Source organism: Onychostruthus taczanowskii, unplaced genomic scaffold (genome assembly GCF_017590055.1).
Source record: "Onychostruthus taczanowskii isolate IOZ18803 unplaced genomic scaffold, ASM1759005v1 scaffold197, whole genome shotgun sequence".
NCBI classification, from domain to species: Eukaryota; Metazoa; Chordata; class Aves; order Passeriformes; family Passeridae; genus Onychostruthus; species Onychostruthus taczanowskii.
This window is the reverse complement of record NW_024499206.1, coordinates 392,099-398,404: the sequence shown is the minus strand read 5'-3', so window position 1 is coordinate 398,404 and position 6,306 is coordinate 392,099. Positions and strand designations below refer to the sequence as shown.

Here is a 6,306-nt window from a genome sequence, read left to right as displayed (position 1 = left end):
TTTTTTCCATTTCTTCTCTTTTTTTTTTCCATTTCTTCTCTTTTTTTTTTCCATTTCTTCTCTTTTTTTTTTCCATTTCTTCTCTTTTTTTTTTCCATTTCTTCTCTTTTTTTTTTCCATTTCTTCTCTTTTTTTTTTCCATTTCTTCTCTTTTTTTTTTCCATTTCTTCTCTTTTTTTTTTCCATTTCTTCTCTTTTTTTTTTATTTCTTCTCATTTTTTTTCCATTTCTTCTAATATTTTTTCCATTTCTTCTATTTTTTTCCATTTCTTCTCATTTTTTCCATTTCTTCTATTTTTTTCCATTTCTTCTCATTTTTTCCATTTCTTCTCATTTTTTCCATTTCTTCTAATTTTTTTATTTCTTCTATTTTTTTTCCATTTCTTCTCATTTTTTCCCATTTCTTCTATTTCTTCTCATTTTTTCCCATTTCTTTTAATTTTTTTTCCATTTCTTTTTTTTTCCATTTCTTCTCTTTTTTTCCATTTCTTTTTTTTTTTTTATTTCTTCTCATTTTTCCCATTTCTTCTATTTTTTCCTTTTCTTCATCCATTCCCTTTTCCCCCAATATTCTCCATTTTTCTTCCTGTTTCCCCTTCCCCTTTTCCCCATCTCCCCCGACCCTTTCCACTCCTTTTCCCACACATTCCCTGTGTTTTCCTGTCCTTTTTGGTTTCCCCCCCGGCGCCGCTGGCTCGTACAGGGTCTCAGACGTGAATGTGCCTTCAGCTCTGCGCGGGCAGACCCGCAGAAACCGCCCAAAACGGCCCAAAATCCCAAACCTGGCGGCCACGCCTTTCCCTTCCTTCCCTGGCCGGGCGCCCGTTCCAGAGGGGGGACAAAAGCAGAGGAAAGGCGAGGAAAAAATTAGAAATGTGAGAAATTTAATTAAAAAAAACAAAAAAAAGCCGCTCCTGGGCGGGAGGAGCCGGGGCCGGGCCCGGTCCTGGTCCTGATTCTGGGCCCGGTTCTGGTCCTGGTCCCGGTCTGGTTCTGGTCCTGGTTCAGGGGCTGGTTCTGGGTCCAGTTCTGGTCCTGGTCCCAGTTCTGATCCTGGGCCCGGTTCTGGTCCTGGTCCTGGTCTGGTTCTGGTTCTGGTCCTGGTTCTGATCCTGGTCCCAGTTCTGATTTTGGGCCCGGTTCTGGTTCCAGTTCTGGTTCTGGTCCTGGTCTAGTTCTGGTCCTGGTCCCAGTTCTGGTTCTGGGCCCGGTTCTGATCCTGGTCCCAGTTCTGATTTTGGGCCCGGTTCTGGTCCTGGTCCCGGTCTCGTTCTGATCCTGGTTCTGGGCCCGGTTCTCGTTTTGGTCCCGGTTCTGGTTCCTGTTCTGGTTCTGGTTCTGGGCCCGGTCCTGATCTCGGTTCTGGTCCCGGGCCCGGTCCCGGCTGAGGCAGTGCAGAATAAACACTGAGAGTAGTGCAAAAAACGGCTCTGAACTCTTTTTTTAGAGTTTTTTTTTGCTTTTTTAAGGTTTTTTAGGGGTTTTTGGGGGGTTTTGAGGGCCTTTTTTTGTTTGTTTTTTTTCTGGCTTTCTGAAGGGTGTTTTGGGGCCTTTTTGGGGCCCTTTTTGGGGGGTTTGGGGGCTTTTCTCAGCGGTTTTGAGGGGTTTGTTTTTTGAGGGGTTTGTTCTCTTTCTAAGGGGCTTTTTTTGGTTATTGGGAACCTTTTTTGGGTGGTTTTTGCCTTCTTGGAAGTTTTTTTGGTGGGGTTTTCTTGGGGTTTTTGGGCTTTGGAGGGGTGGGGGCTTTTGGAAGGGTTTTGGGACCTTTTTTGGGGGTGGGCTGGGGGCTTTGCATCCTTTAGGCCTTTCCTGGGGGGGGGTTAGAGGGCTTTTTGTGGTGGTTTTGGGGTTTTTTGGAGGCCTTTTTGGGCTGCATCACAAGGAATTCGGTGGAGCCAGAGATCCCAAATTCCTGGGGATCCCACATTCCCAGAGATCCCAGACTCCTGAAGATTTCGGAATCCCAGCTGGAGATCCCAAATTCCTGGGGATCCCGCATTCCCAGAGATCCCAGACTCCTGGAGATTTCCAAATCCTGGCTGGAGATCCCAAATTCCTGAAGATTCGGCTCCGTCAGCAGCTCGAGGCCCCGATCCCACCCTGGGGATGAATCCTCATCCCCCACAGCCCCACCCTCATTAATTAACCAATCCATCAAACCTATCAATTAATCAAATAATATAAATATTATAAATAACCCCCCCGGGGCGCTCCTCCAGCTGCACAAAAACCCTGGGAAAACCCCGGGCAGGATCCGTTTACTCCCCTCCCAAAGCAGACGTTAAAAACCCGCTTTTATTTTGATTTTCCCTATTGATTTTATTTATTTTATTTTATTTTATTTTTTTCCTGCTGCTTCCTTTCCCGGGAGCCTCTGCCAGGCTCCGGCCCCCGCTCGGAGACGCCGTGGGAGGGGAGTGCCGAGCTGGCGTTTCCTCTCCGGGGGAGCCGGAGGTGACAGCGCTGTGTCACCAGAGCCATCTGTGCCACCACCCCGCCCGGGGACACGTTCCCGCATCGTTCCCGGGATTATCCCCGGGATCTGCAGCTCCCGGCTTTGCCCAGGGCTGGCCTACGGTCTCCACCCGCTAAAAGAGTAGGAAAAGCTGATTTTCTTTGGGAAAGGTGGAAAAAAACGAGCGGATTTTGGAGCCTCGGAGGTGACAGCGCTGTGTCACCAGCTGCCAGCGGTGCCACCACCCCGGCCCGGGGACAGCCCGTCATTCCCAGGCTCATTCCCACGATCATTCCCAGGCTCATTCCCAGGATCAGCAGCTCCCAACGCTGATGTGCTGAGCTCCACCTAAAAGAGGAGGAAAAGCTGATTTTCTTTGGGAAAGGTGGAAAAAAACGAGCGGATTTTGGAGCCTCGGAGGTGACAGCGCTGTGTCACCAGCTGCCAGCGGTGCCACCACCCCGGCCCGGGGACAGCCCGTCATTCCCAGGCTCATTCCCACGATCATTCCCACGATCATTCCCAGGCTCATTCCCAGGCTCATTCCCAGGCTCATTCCCAGGATCATTACTCCCAACGCTGATGTGCTGAGCTCCCACCTAAAAGAGAAGGAAAAGCTGATTTTCTTTGGGAAAGGTGGAAAAAAACGAGCGGATTTTGGAGCCTCGGAGGTGACACCAGCCGCCCGTGCCACCACCCCGGCCCGGGGACAGCCCGTCATTCCCAGGCTCATTCCCAGGATCAGCAGCTCCCAACGCTGATGTGCTGAGCTCCACCTAAAAGAGGAGGAAAAGCTGATTTTCTTTGGAAAAGGTGCTAAAAATGAGCCACGAGCGGATTTTGGAGCCTCGGAGGTGACACCAGCCGCCCGTGCCACCACCCCGGCCGGGGACAGCCCGTTATTCCCGGGATTATTCCTGGGATCAGCAGCTCCCCCCGCGGATTCATCCAGGAGCCTTTTCCTGGGTCCGGGCTGATGCTCTGAGCTCCCACTCCGAGGGAAAAGCTGATTTTCCTTGGAAAAGGAGGGGAAAACAAACCACGGGTGGGTTTTGGAGCCTCGGACGTGCTGCGGTGGCCTCGGGACTTTTCCCAGGCTCTGTCACCCGCTGCTTCCCACCCGGAGGGGACAGGACACCCCGGAGCCGGTGCCACCCTCTGGAATGTGACTCTCCAGCTGGGGAATCCCGGCTTTGCCGTTTTTCTCTTGGTGGCCGAGGTGGTTTTGAATCTTGTGCCAGGCCCTGGAAAGTGATGTCCCCATCCCTGTCCCCAATCCCTGTCCTCATCCCTGTCCCAATCCCTGTCCCCAATCCCTGTCCCAGTCCCTGTCCCCAATCCCTGTCCTCATCCCTGTCCCCATCCCTGTCCCAGTCCCTGTCCTCATCCCTGTCCCCGTCCCTGTCCCCACCCCTGTCCTCATCCCTGTCCCCATCCCTGTCCCCATCCCAGTCCCTGTCCTCCGGGGAGGGAGGATTTTCCCGTTTTCCCAACATTTCCATGGAGCCCGGCCGCAGGGGCAGCTCCGGAGCCACAGCCCGTTATTCCCGGGATTATTCCTGGGATCAGCAGCTCCCCCCGCGGATTCATCCAGGAGCCTTTTCCTGGGTCCGGGCTGATGCTCTGAGCTCCCACTCCGAGGGAAAAGCTGATTTTCCTTGGAAAAGGAGGGGAAAACAAACCACGGGTGGGTTTTGGAGCCTCGGACGTGCTGCGGTGGCCTCGGGACTTTTCCCAGGCTCTGTCACCCGCTGCTTCCCACCCGGAGGGGACAGGACACCCCGGAGCCGGTGCCACCCTCTGGAATGTGACTCTCCAGCTGGGGAATCCCGGCTTTGCCGTTTTTCTCTTGGTGGCCGAGGTGGTTTTGAATCTTGTGCCAGGCCCTGGAAAGTGATGTTCCCATCCCAGTCCCAGTCCCTGTCCCCATCCCTGTCCCAATCCCTGTCCCCATCCCTGTCCCAATCCCTGTCCCCGTCCCTGTCCCCATCCCTGTCCCAATCCCTGTCCCCATCCCTGTCCCAGTCCCTGTCCTCATCCCTGTCCCCGTCCCTGTCCCCACCCCTGTCCTCATCCCTGTCCCCATCCCTGTCCCCATCCCAGTCCCTGTCCTCCGGGGAGGGAGGATTTTCCCGTTTTCCCAACATTTCCATGGAGCCCGGCCGCAGGGGCAGCTCCGGAGCCATTCCCATCCCTTCAGCCCCTGCGCCCCAAATGTCCGGGGGACTGCAACCCCCCTGGCCAGGGGGGGTTCCCTCTGCCCATCCCAAACATTCCAGAGGGTGTCCAAGGGATCCCCCCCAGCCCTGGGAACTTCCCTGAGGCTGCCCTCGGCTTCAAACTTCCCAGGAAATGTTGGGAAGAGGGAAAAAAGGACACGGGGCACAGAGGGGGGTTCCCCTTTTCCCCCGAGGGGGCTCCATGGCAAACCCAGCCTTGGGAATCCCCTGGGATTCCCAAATCCCCGGGAATGGCTCAGGTGAGACAATTCCAGCGGCTCGGACCTGTCCTGCCTCCCTCTGCTCCTCCGCGACCCCGCCACAGCTCGGGGGTGGCTCCGCGGTTCGTCCCCAAGGCCCAGGGACCTCCTGTGCCCCTCGGGGGGTCCCTGCATCCATCAGGGATGGTTTTCCTTTCCAAATTAACTTCCGACCTGGCGGAAATCCTTCATTTGCACTTCAGAGCGCCTCGCAGCCAATCCCGGCCGGAGCGGCAGCGGCCGCTGGGGTTTTTTTGGGGCCCGGTTTGCGGCAGATCCCGTGCTGCGGATCCCCGCGGGTGCCACTGCTGTCCCACCCCAAGGTGACATTCCAGGGGCTCTTTGCCGTCCCAGGCTGGAGATTCCAACGGGAACGGCCGCGAAGCCTCGGCGCCCCCCTGGCACCGGCCTCCCAAAATATTCCCGGCCTCGCGGTGCGGTTTTAGCTCCCGGGGGAATCTCCTGGAATCTCCGCATCCCTGGGTGGTGCCCCCCAATGCCAGGGGTCTGCCCGTGCCCCCAGCTCAGGTGCTGGGTCCCCTCCAGGCTCCAGGAATTGGGAATGCCGTGGGCGCTCCCCGTTTGAAGAGTTTGAAGCTTTGAGTCTCCTGCGGGGACCAAAACCCCGAGCTGGATTTTCCAGCGGTTCCTTTCGCCCCGTGGTGACAGAGCCGTGCTCGGGACCAGGATTTCCCGGTGCTGACATCTCCAGCTCGCCTTTGGGGCCGGGTCCCCTCAGTGCCCACCCCTGGGGCTGCTCTTCCAGCGCCCTTGGAGGGTTGGGGTCCCGCAGACCCCCCTGGCCCCATCCCTGGGGCTCTGCTCCCCATTCCCGGCCGCTCTGCTGGGGTGGCAGGAATCTTGTGCCAAGGGGCCACCCAGAGCCGAGGACGTGTCCGTGCGTGGGTCTGTCCGTGCGTGGGTCTGTCCAGGCTCTGTCCTTGGGCACCGGGCTGGCCGTGAGCCCCCCCCGGGGGTCTGCAGGGGTCTGTCCGTGCCGTGGGTCCGTCCGTGCCATTCCAGGCTCTGTCCTGGGATCTGTGGGCCCTGGGGATGGCAGTGACCCCCCCGGGGGTCTGCAGGGGTCTGTCCTCAGGCCCTGGGGATGGCCGTGACCCCCCCGGGGGTCTGCCCAGGGTCTGTCCTCAGGCCCTGGGGATGGCCGTGACCCCCCCGGGGGTCTGCAGGGGTCTGTCCTCAGGCTCTGGGGATGGCAGTGACCCCCCCCGGAGGTCTGCAGGGGTCTGTCCTCAGGCCCTGGGGATGGCCGTGACCCCCCCGGGGGTCTGTCTGTGCCGTGGGTCCATCCGTGCCATTCCGGGCTCTGTCCTCGGCCACCAGGCTGGTGGCAGTGACCCCCCACCCCCCCCCC

The 6,306-nt window shown here is 56.9% G+C and overlaps 1 protein-coding gene across 1 annotated transcript in view; it reads left to right on the top strand.

Annotated features, from left to right (window-relative positions):
• The first annotated feature begins 2,528 nt into the window (after positions 1-2,528).
• Positions 2,529-6,306, top strand: part of TBKBP1 (TBK1 binding protein 1) — a 13,999-nt gene continuing 10,221 nt past the window's right edge. The window contains exon 1 of the mRNA XM_041402350.1: positions 2,529-2,596. The gene's annotated coding sequence lies outside the window, so the exon portion shown is untranslated. The remainder of the gene's footprint in view (positions 2,597-6,306) is intronic.